Raw genomic sequence first — 12,354 nt, forward strand, 5'->3', positions numbered from 1 at the left:
TTCCCTTCCCATGGTGTAAGTCAAATGGCAGAAATGAAATAAAGCACTTCATGTATCCTCCGGTGTTAACAGGAAAAGGTGAGTCTTCTTGACCTTGTTACTTCCTGGGTAAAATGAAGATAATATGTCAAGAGTCGACAAGCCCATTTAGGGCAGGAACCATGTTGTCTTGTTCACTGCTGAATCCCAGGCACCAGGAAGGCTGAGTTTAACAAGTGGGTGAATGAATGAACTGTATTTCCCCCAGAGTTACCATGTGGGGCAGTGTGGATTAGCATCTAAGAACATAGACACGAGAGGTGAGGGTACAGCTCAAGTGATGGGGCGCATGCTTAGCACGCATAAAGTCCTGGGTTCAGCCCCCAACACCTCCTCTAAAATAGACAAATAACCCTAATTACCTCCCCACCCCCCCACCAGAATTACCTTATTATCTCCCTGCCACCAAAAAAAAAAAAAAAAAGGTAGAAGTGGCCAAGAGCATAGACTCAGGCTGGAACACTTGTGCTGGTTTCTCGCTGTCTACCTTGTAAAAGTCATTTAGCCTCTGTGTTTATCAAGTTCCTCATCAATAAAATGGGGATAATAATAGTACCCACCTCGTAGAGATGCTATGGGGATTAATGAATCTGCTTGAATTTTAGAACAGCCCTGGCTAATAGTAAGTACTATGCATTTGCCAGCTCTTTTCATAATTACTGACAGATGTTATTATCAACCAAAGAAGTATTAGTTCTTTGTAAGGGAAATGCATGTTAGACCATTTCATTTATCATTTTCTGTAATTCAGGCTTTTTCCCTCTGAAATACCATTTTCTGTCTGTGCACTAGTAAATCACAGGGCTTTCCAAATTTCATCTGTCTGAGTTCTTGTCATGATGACAATACTGCAGAGTTTTGACATTTTTTAGGGACTCCATCTGAGATGACAGCAACCCCTCAAATTCAGAAGCACTTCTCTAACTGACAACATCTCGCATGAAATGAAGTTTGTAAAATGTAAGAGCTTCAGACGCTAAATGATGCCATAAATGCAAAGATGTTATATCTAAGCTCTTTAAATAAATCCTGTCATTGAAATAAAGGAAATACTATATTATAGCGCTCTATGACTTTGTTACCTTGCTATCCGTTTATCTGACTCTCTAAGACAAAAGAAAGCAAAGACTGAGATTGATCATTACTACTGTGTGGTACACGTATTTGTGGATGAAGACCATACTGAAATACACTGTCTAAGATACTAAAATGGACACTAAACAGCTGCTTGATGCACATGCATGAACAGAACAGGGAGCTGGTTGCAGGGGGCAGACACTGAGCTTCCTGGATCAGAGACTCAGCATAGCAGTCCAGCCCAGCAGTCCACATGTTTTATATTTATATCCGAGCAAAATTAGCAGTGAGAGTCTGAAATGAACTTTGGGGACACTTGCAAACAGCTGTCATGATTACTAATGTGGGACACCAGGATTCTACAGTGTTTAGTTGGCATCTGCACACAACCATTTCTTTTCCACTAAAGCCTGTTGTAATTGCTGGTTCCACATCCAGGCTGAGGAATCATCTCATGTGTTGTTTGGGAGGGAGGTAAGTGGAGTCAGGACCCATGCTAAGGCTGGGTGGGTAATAATCTGGTTCTAGTACAGGAGAAAGGAAAGTAGGTCAGGTGGGAAGGAGAATGACTGGATTTAAATTTTGTTTCTTGAGTAAGCTAAATATATAACATCATGTCAAGTTTCTTTATTGTTTATATTCCATGTGCTGTCACCGAATAACTACTGAATTGTGGGGACAAAATAGCCTGGGTTTTAGAATTGACCCTGCCCCTAAACAGCCAGAGTCCAGGTTCCTCTGGGTGTCCAAGGAGGGGGCTGCTGCCTCCACTGAAGCAGTTTGGGCACTTGGGTGGCGTAGTTTTTTTTGCTGTGGAAGACTGGCCCGGTTGTAGGACATTAAGCATCTGCAAGGCCCTCACCAGGTACCCACGGTGGTCCCAGGAGTGTAACATCCAAGTGTTCCTTTCCAGCCACGTTTGCAAATGACCCTCAAGGGGTTAGTATTAATCCTCGGTGAGAATTATGAAAAATTATATGGTACCTCCATCCCTTCTGGCAAAGGATGGCCCCTTATTTACAAATGACCACAAAGTGTTAGCACCACATTTTATTAGCAGAATATGTGAACACGTGGTGACAGTGACGCTCACCTGTTTGCTTCTGCTTCCCAGTGCAACTTCAGCCTCCATCAGAGGACCTCAGCTGCCCCAGCGAACAGGGCCTTCTGTACAGGGAATGTGCTCCTCCTCGAAGCATAGACAAGAAGCAGCCCTTAGATCTCATCAGGTGAGCTGTTGTGGAGGGCACTCCAGTGGGAAGGGCTCAGGGTTGCCCTCATGGCTTCTGAGTGTGACAGTCCTCCGAGAGTGTTACCAACCAGGAAGCTCACAGGAGCTCTGAGCTTTGTTGCCCCAAGTTTTTACTGGAGACTTTATTACAAAGACATGGTTTATTGGGTCACTACTGACATGGCTACCCCACACAATAACTGTAAGTCAAAGCCCTAACATTTGAGCCCCTACCTCTCCTGATGGTCAGTCACTTGTCACAAAGCTCAAAGCCCCACTCCTCTAATCACATGGTTGGTGTCTCTGGCTGGCCAGTCCCCATCCTGAGTTATCTCATGAACACAAGCCATCCAAGGGTCCACCATGAATAGTAAAGACACTCCTATCTTGGGAAATTTCAAGGCTTTAGGGGTTGCCGTCCAGGAACTGGGAACAAAGACCTACCAAATTCTTCATTAAACAGGAGTAAATGTTAGGTTTCACTTAAATTATAAAATAAGAGAAGTATTCTCACTGCTTAGCTCTATCTGCTGTTCGACACCGTTTCACTACACCACGTGACTGTAATGTCGCGCTCAGCATGTGTATTCTCAGAGCATCAGCGCCGGCTGCTCCCCGGGAGCTTATGCTGTTTGTGCAAGGCTTCTGGGAGGAGGGAGGCCAAGGACAACTGAGCAAACAAAAATAATCGGGCTAATAAGGAAACAATTTCAGATTGAAATGAAGGAAATAATACAGTGTTGAGATGGGAGACTTGGGGGAAATGGAGTCAAGAAAGCTATCTTTGAGAAGGTTACATGTGAGCTGAGATGGTGATAAGGAGGCTGGTCTTTGAGGATCTGGGATAAGTCACCCCAGGAATAGAGGCAGCTTGTCCATTGCCCCGAGGCACAAATGTGCTCAGCAGGTTTGAGGAGATACTGGAGCCAACGCTGGTGAGAGTGATGAGACGCGAGGTTTAGAAGGGCATCAGGAGCACGGAAAGTAGTGTAGACTCTAAGTGCAGTGAGAAGCAGTCATGATAGTTTAAGCACTAAGGTAATTTTCTCTCACAATTTGCAAAGATAATGTGGAGAATGAATTGCAGGGACCCAGGAAGCAGGGAGGCCTGGTCGGAGGCTCTTGGAGTGGGCCAGATGAGAGATGGTGGGAGCCAGGTAGAATGCGTTTGGGGAGTGGAGCTGACAGGATGCAGTTATGGGCTGGCTGTGGATGGTGAGGAGAAGAGAAGGGTCAAGGTAGCCCCAGGTCGGCCTGGAGCCAGGTGCCTGATCTTCCTAATCTCAGTGCCCCATTCAGATGCCCACCTACTTGGGCAAACCTCTTAACCTTCCAAGTGAGGGTTTTAAATCACTGAAGTCTTTTTGTTTGTTTCACATTTTATGGAAAGATACAAACACGTACAGAAGTAGAGAGAACAGCACAGCCAGCCTGTCTGTATCAGTCACCCATCTCCAGAATTATCAACTCAGAGTCACTGTTGTTGCAACTTTCATCTCCACCTCTTCCCCTCCCCCACTTCGGGATCATTTTGAAGGCAATCCTACGTAGCTTAATCTTTCATTAGTGAAATGACAAGGTCTCTTTCAAATACAATTGGAATATTAATTTTTTTTAGGGTTACAAAATAATTCCCTGATTGTCACAAAAATACACTTTTAAGCAGTTTTGGGGTTGAAATCAGGATCCAGACTAAGTTCACACATTGCAGCTAGCATATCTCTCAAGTGGGTTCTAATCTATAATTTTCCTGTTTCTCATTTTCCTTGAAATTGCTGAGGGATTTCTCTATTTCCTGTTTGGTTGATTTCATTCTCCCCTGTGGTTAGACTTATTTCTCCATCCTATGTATTGGCTTTAGCTAAGTGATTTGATCCTCCCCTAAAAGCTTGATCTGAACGAGGTTCAAATTTGTGCAAGAATATTTGTTATATGAAGTTTTGTACTCCTGTCATAAGGTACATAATGTCCAGTTGACTCTCTTTTTTGTGATGACAGCAGCCAATAATGATTGTCACCCGGGATCATTATTACATAAGGGATTTTATTTCATGTGGTCATACTCTAATTTCCTCCCACAATTATCAGCAGGATCACAGTCATGAAGAGGCACTTTCTCATTAACCCGGATTATCCTGTAGAACAGTTTTAAAACAGGAAGTTTTTATATTTGTAAATATTTAAAGTTGATACATTTTTCTATTGTTTCTAATGTTTTTTTCTAATAGAGGTACTGAAGATTGAATCTAGGACCTTATGCTTGCTGAGCACACACTCTGCCACTGAGTGTACCCCATCCCCCTTGAGATTCATATTTATATGATATATTCCTTCTGTTATTTTTGTTTTATGTTATACAAAATTTGATGGCAGGGCAATGGGTTTGATGGCTATTTAATCATTCTTTATGGGATTTTGGGGTTGGTGTGTGTGTTTGTGTTTGTAAAGAAAACAATTTTCCCACTATTTTAAGTATGTTTTGTGAAGGAAATTATGTTGATCTGTTCCCTTCTCCTGGTCCATGTATTCCCTTGTTGCTTCCCACTAGTGGCCCCTTGAGCTCTGTGACAAGACTAGCATGTCTTTAATCCAGGTTGAAGGAGATCTGAAGAGATTTATTCAAGGAGATGAAATTTGTAGACAGTGAATTGGAAAGTATTGAGAAAGTTATTCATTAGGAGAAGGTATGGGGTTGAATTGTTAAGCGCAGAGAAATCTAAGCTATGAACCACCAAGACAATTATTAACTCCAGGAAAAACAAAGTAGGGAATAAAAAAGTAAGCCTAGCAGACAACTTGCTACAGCTGTGAACAGTCTGTAGAGAGTCCTAATAATGTAAAGCAGGGATACTGAGCTGATCAAAATTATAATGTATTTGTATCAAAAGGTTGGAAGAATGAAGGTTTGGGTGTGTAGAGGAGATGTGGTTTGAAAGAGAGCTTAATATTCATTTTCCAAAATAGAAAGTTAAATAGGTGATACATAAAGCTGAAAAAGTCAGTAGGCTGTGTTACAAGGATATTAGTCAGAAATAGGGAGTTTTTATTCCAAGAGTCAGCAGTAGGAGCTGAACATTGTTGCTTCTGACCAGGAAATGGGGTGGTTGTTGGGAACTGCTCCTTTTTACAATCGGTGTTCGAGAACTGTTTGACTCTTTAATGAATGTATGGTATAAGTTTGATAAAAAGAAATCAAAGCTGAATTTTGAAAAATTGATGTTAAGAATTGGGGTGTTTTTGACAGAGAGAGATAACAATCAGACAAAACTACATTTGAAGGGATCCTCATTATTTCTAGCCTTTCAGCAAGGACTAGGGGGCAGACATCTGTTTAAGGTTCAAAAATTCTTTCTGACATTCTTGCCGACATGTAACCTTTGGAAGTAATGAACTCTCCGTCATTGTAAATATGCAGGCAGAGGCTGCCTGACCAGCTCTCTAACTGTAGCAGGGTGTGTTTACCATTGGCCAGTTGGAGCAAGCAACTTCTAACATTCTTTCAGTTTTGAATGTGGCATTTTCAGGATGGATAGTTGATAAGAATGTATTACAAAAAGCTTAACAAGAAAGAGTCCAAGATATCTCAAACCCATTGCCAGGGTTTTCTCTGCCAGACACCATCCTGAGCCTGCCATCTGTGAGCCAGGCCACAATGACCAGTCACATGAGAATGAACACACTTTGTCCCTCCTATCTGATTTGGCATCGGGCTCAGCCATTTTCCCCATGGAATGGTCCACGCCCAGGTCTCTGACGATGGAGCTGGTCTCACAGCAGCCCTGTGAGCGCTGGTCCAGCCCTAGGGGTTCCTGCGTGAAGTTTCTCAGGACTCCAGGCTGTTCTCAGAGCTGAGTCCCCCCTAGACTAGGCCCTCGGAGCTCATCTCAGCTCCAGACTGAGCCGGAAGCTTCCGAGAGAACTCAGAGCTGAGGAAAGTCACAGGTTTTACCCAGCACTGCCGCGTCAGCAGTGCTCCAGCTGAGGGAAGTATCAGCAGCAGCAAACACACCTGAGCCGCCGCCTCATTGTTCCGCCTCATCCCTAAGCCCTCTGTGTCTGCCTGTCTGTGTCTGTCTCCCTTTCAGGACCAGCCTGGCACCGCTTCGTGCCCTGACTCCTTTCTTCTAATCTTGCCTCCCTGGCCTGTTCCGTCTACTCCAGATTAACTGAGTAACATTGAAGGGTTTTTGAAACCTAGGAACAGCCGACGTGCTAGATAAAAAGAATACAGGGCAGTTCCTTACTCAGCCACATCCCTCCTGCCCTCTCCCATTCCTACATGAGTTTTATAAATATTTTGTCAGAGAGACATTGCACTCCCAGTTGTTATCATTATCAGCCATTTCCTTATTATCTGTGGTTTACGATGCATTTGCTCCTGGGAAGTTCCCGAGATAAGGCAGACTCAGATGACTGAGCCAGTAGTTGAAGTCCACTTGTGTCAAGCCTGTTAAGAATGATCTTTGGTGGGATTTGTTGAATGTGCCAGACTGTCCAGTGAGTGGTGATGATCCCCTGCATCTGCTCCGGAGTCGGCCTCGTCCCCTCCTTTGCTCTGTTCTCATTTATCTCTCTTCAGCAGGTGAACCAGTGATCTGTATTTCTATGATACGTAAAATACTTCTTATTTCACGGTAGAATTTGGGGGCTGCTGTGAAAACGCATATGTTTTAAGTGTGAATTGAGTCAGAGGTTTAAACTTAAAGCCCCCTTGATTTAGAATCAGAAATTAGTATGATGGAAGGAGGGTATAACTCAGTGGTAGAGTGAATGCCTTGCATGCATGAGGTACTGGGTTCAATCCCCAATGCCTCCATTTAAAAAACAAATAAATAAACCTATTTATGCCCCACCAAAAAACAAAGAAAAAAGAAATTAACATGAGGATGAAGCTACAGAGTGAATATGTGTGTCTTCTGAAACTACCTTCTGTCTTTCTACAGGAAATTCTACGGAGAGAAGGTCGGAATCTACTTTGCTTGGGCTGGGCTATTACATTCAGATGCTCCTCCTGGCAGCAGTCGTGGGGGTGACTTGCTTTCTGTATGTATATTTTAATCAAAATAACTGTACTTAGAGGTAACTTCTCTTTATTCCTTGTTACCGTGCTTACTTAACTTAGAATGACATTCTCCAGGAGCATCCACGTTGCTGCAAATGGCCCTATATTGTCAGTTTTTATAGCCGAGTGGTTTTCCATTGTATAAATATACCACTTCTTTAGCCAGTCATCCGTTGATGGACATTTAGGCTATCTCCATGTCTTGGCTATTGTAAATAGTGCTGCTATGTATATTGGGGTTGCAGCTGTCATCCTGAAGTAGGGTTCCTTCAGGATATATGCACAGGAGTGGGATTCCTGTGTCATATGGCAATTCTATTCCTAGTCTTTTGAGGAAACTCAATACTGTTTCCACAGTGGCTGCACCAAACTGCATTCCCACCAGAAGTGTCGGAGGTTTCCCTTTGTCCACAGCCTCTCTAGCATATGTCATTTGTGGATTTTTGAATGATGGCCATTCTGACTGGTTTGAGGTGATACCTCATTGTACTTTTGATTTGCATTTCTCTGATAATTAGTGATATTGAGCATTTTTTCATGTGCCCATTGATCATTTGTATATCTTCCTTGGAGAATTGCTTGTTTTGGTCTTCTGCCTATGTTTGGATTGGGTTATTTGGTTGTTTCTTAGTAAGTCATATGAGCTGCTTATATATTCTGGAGATCAAGCCTTTGTTAGTTTCATTTGCAAAAATGTTCTCCCATTCTGTAAGTTGTATTTTGTTTTACTTAAGGTGTCCTTTGCTGTGCAGAAGCTTGTAAGTTTCATTAGGTCCCATTTGTTTATTCTTGCTTTTATTTCTATTGCTTGGGTAGACTGCCCTAGGGGAAGATTTCTGAGATGTATGTCAGATATTTTGCCTGTATTTTCTCCTAGGAGGTTTATTGTATCTTGTCTTATGTTTATCTTGCTGAAGAGACTATCTTTATTCCATTGTATATTCTTGCCTCCTTTGTTGAATATTAGTTGACCAAAAGTATTTGGGCTCATTTCTGGGCTCTCTATTCTGTTCCATTTGGCTGTATGTCTGTTTTTGTACTAATACCATGCTGTCTTGACGACTGTAACTCTATAGTATTGTCTCAAGTCTGGGACAGTTATTTTTCCAGCCTCTTTCTTTTTTTCTTAAGTTATTCCCTGGAAATTCTATGTCTTTGATGGTTCCATATAAATTTTATTGTGATTTGTTCTAGTTCTATGTAATATGTCCAGGATAATTTGGTAGGGATTGCATTAAATCTGTAGATTGCCTTGGGCAGTGTGACCAATTTAACAATATTGATTCTTGCAATCCAAGAGCTTGGGATACCTTTCCATTTTTTAATGTCTTCTTTAATTTCCTTCACCAATGGTTTATAGTTTTCTGTGTATAATTCTCTCACGTCTGTGGTTAGATTTATTCCTAGATATTTTATTACTTTGGGTGCTATTTTAAAGGGGATTGTTTCTTTACTTTCTTTTTCTGTTGACTCATCATTTGTGTAAAGAAATGCAACTGATTTTTGAACATTAATCTTGTAACCTGCTACTTTGCTAAATTCTTCGATCAGCTCTAGTAGTTTTTGTGTGGACCTTTTATGGTTTTCTATATATATTGTCGTGTCATCTGCATATAGTGACACTTTTACCTCTTCTTTTCCAATTTAGACCCCTTTTACTTCTGTTACTTGCCTGATTGCTGTGGCCAGGACTTCCAAGACTATGTTGAATAGGAGTGGTGATAGTGGGAATCCTTGACTTGTCCCAGATTTTAGTGGGAATCTTTTGAGGTTTTCATCGTTGAGTGCTATGCTGGCTGTAGGTTTGTCATCTATAGCTTTTATGATGTTGAGATATGTTCCCTCAATACCCACTTTGGTGAGAATTTTTATCATAAATGGGTGTTGAATTTTATCAAAAGTTTTCTGCATCTATTGAGATGATCATGTGGTTTTTGTCCTTTCTCTTGTTGATGTGAAGTATTTCATTGATTGATTTTCATATGTTGAACCACCCTTGTGTCCCTGAGATGAACCCCACTTGAGCATGATGTATTATCTTTTTTATGTGCTGTTGGATTTTATTTACTAGTATTTTGGTAAGGACTTTTTTCATCTGTGTTCATCAGTGATATTAGTCTGTAATTCTCTTTTTTGGTGGTGTCTTTGCCTGGTTTTGGTATCAGGGTAATAGTGGCTTCATAGAATGAGTTTGGGAATATTCCTTCTTTTCAATCTTCTGGAAGAGTTTGAGAAGGACTGGTATGACTTCTTCTTTGTATGTGTGGTAGAACTCCCCGGTGAAGCTGTCCAGTCCTGGACTTTTATTTGTAGGGAGGTTTTTTATTGTTAATTCAATTTCATTCCTAGTGATCCATTTGTTCAAGTGGATAGTTTCTTCTTGATTCAGTCTTAGTTGACTGTATGTTTCCAGAAACTTGTCCATCTCCACTAGGTTATCCATTTTTTTCCATGTAGTTTGTCATGATATTCTCATATGATATTCTGTATTTCTATGTTATTTGTTGTAATTTCTCCATTTTCCTTTCTTATTTTGCAAATTTGTGCTCTCTCTTTATTCTTCTTTGTGAGTACGGCCAGAGGATTTTCGATTTTATTTATTCTTTCAAAAAACTAGCTTTTGGTTTGATTGATTATTTTCTCTATTTTTTTAATCTTTATTTTATTTATTTCCTCCATGATCTTTATTATTTCCTTCCTTCTGCTGACTTTTGTGTGTTTTTGCTCTTCTGTTTCTAGTTCTTTCAGCTGGTGGGTTAGATTGTTTATTTGGTATTGTTCTTCTTTTTTGAGGAAGGCCTGCATTACCCTAAACTTTCCTCTTAGCACTGCTTTTGCTGTGTCCCATATGTTTTGTGTGGTTGTGTTTTCATTTTCATTTGTCTCAAGGTATTCTTTAATTTCAACTTTGATTACATCATTGACCCATTGGTTTTCTAATAGCATGTTGTTTAATCTCAATGCTTTCCTTTCTTTCTCCTTTGTTTCTCTGAAGTTGATTTCTAGTTTCCATGGCATTGTGGTCAGAAAAGATTCTTGAGATAATTTCTATCTTCTTAAAATTGTTGAGGCTTCTTTTGTGACTAAGTACATGATCAATCCTAGAAAATGTTCCACACACATTTTAAGAGATTGTTTATTCTGTTATGGGGGATTGTAATGCTCTGAAAATATCCACTAAATCCAATTATTCTCTTGTATCATTTAATTTCTCTGTTGCCTTATTTATTTTCTGTCTGGAAGATCTGTCTAGTGATGTTAATGTGGTGTTAAAATTTCTGACAATGATTGTATTCCCATCAATTTCCCCCTTTATCTCTGTTAGTAGTTGTTTAATGTACTTAGGTGCTCATGTTGGGTGCATATATATTAATGATTGTAATATCTTCATCTTGTATTGATCCTTTAATCATTATAAAATGTCTTTATTTATCTTTCTTTATGGCCCTTGTTTTAAAGTCTATTTTGTCTGAAATCAATACTGCTACACCTGCTTTTATGGCATTTCCATTTGCATGGAATATCCTTTTCCGTCCATTCACTCTCAATCTATATGTGTCCTTCTCCCTAAAGTGTGTCTCTTGTATGCAGTGTATTGAAGGTTCTTGCTTTATTATCCAGTCTGCTACTATGTCTTTTGACTGGAGCATTTAGACCATTAACATTTACAGTAATTAATGATAGATGAGAGTTTATTGCTATTTTCAATTTATTTTTGCAGTTGATTTGGTATTTCTTCTTGGTTCCTTTCTTCTTCCTTTTGTGGTATGGTAATTTTCCTTTGTATTGTATTTAGTTTTTGTGACTCACTTGTAAGTTTTTGGCTTGTGATTACACTTTTTTGTAAGTCTGTTAACCAATTACTGTAACTGTGTGTACTAAACAGATATTAATGTAATCTCAAACCCATCCTACTGAGAACAAGATTTAAAAAAAAAAAAGAAGAAGAAAGGAAAAATACTCTCACAGTCATGAATTCTCATTTCTGTAGCATCCTGCTTCTTTTCTATTTAGAGTAGACCTTTCAATATTTCTTTTAGCATGGGTTTAGTGTTGCTAAATTCTTTTAGTATTTGCTTCTCTGTGAAATTCTTTATCTCTCCTTCTATTCTAAAGGATAGCCTTGCTGGAGCAAGTATCCTAGGCTGCATCTTTTTTTTTTCATTCAGGACTTTGAATATATCTTGCCAATCCCTTCTGGCCTGTAGTGTTTCTGTAGAGAAATCAGCTGAGAGCCTTCTCTTGTAACTCACTCTTTGTTTTTCTCTTGCTGCCTTTAGGAACATTTCTTTATCCTTCAGTCTGGCCATCTTGATTTATGATATATCTTGGCGTGTTTCTCTTTGGGCTCTTCCTGTTTGGGACCCTCTGATCCTCCTGTGCTTGGGTGTCTGATTCCTTCTTTAAGTTTGGGAAGTTTTCAGTCATGATTTCTTTAATTACCTTTTCCATCCCCTTTGTTCTTTCTTCCCCTTCTGGTACCCCTATTATGCATAGATTGGCATGCTTTATATTATCCCATAGGTTCCTTATATTGTTTTCATTGTTTTATATTTGTTTTTCTCTCAGCTGTTCTGATTGGGTGCTTTCTGTTGTCCTGTCTTCTAGGTCACTTATTCGTTCTGCTGCATTATCTAGCCTGCTTTGTACAGCCTTTAGGTCAGATCTCATTTCAGCCAATGAATTTACCAATTCTACTTGGCTCTTCTTTATAGCTTCTATTTTGTTTTTGATATATTTTATGTCTCTAAAGACTATCTCTTTTAGTTCCTTCAGTAATTTGATCACTTCTTTTTTGAAATCTTGATCTAGTAGGCCATCAATGTCTATTTTATTGATCGTTCTTTGAGGGGATTTCTCTTGCTATTTTAATTGGCAGGACTTCCTCTGCTTCTTCATTCTGCTCATATCTCTCTGGCCCTGTGGCTTTTGGAGTATCAGTTAT

The 12,354-nt window shown here is 40.0% G+C and overlaps 1 long non-coding RNA gene across 2 annotated transcripts in view; it reads left to right on the forward strand.

Annotated features, from left to right (window-relative positions):
- The window catches only part of LOC135320901 (uncharacterized), a 49,511-nt gene that overhangs the window by 602 nt on the left and 36,555 nt on the right, over positions 1 to 12,354 (forward strand). For both annotated transcript variants that reach the window (XR_010380248.1, XR_010380247.1), the window contains exons 2-3: positions 2,231 to 2,345; positions 7,291 to 7,390. This is a non-coding gene — a long non-coding RNA (uncharacterized LOC135320901). The remainder of the gene's footprint in view (positions 1 to 2,230; positions 2,346 to 7,290; positions 7,391 to 12,354) is intronic.

This window comes from Camelus dromedarius, unplaced genomic scaffold (assembly GCF_036321535.1).
Source record: "Camelus dromedarius isolate mCamDro1 unplaced genomic scaffold, mCamDro1.pat HAP1_SCAFFOLD_41, whole genome shotgun sequence".
Classification (NCBI taxonomy): domain Eukaryota; kingdom Metazoa; phylum Chordata; class Mammalia; order Artiodactyla; family Camelidae; genus Camelus; species Camelus dromedarius.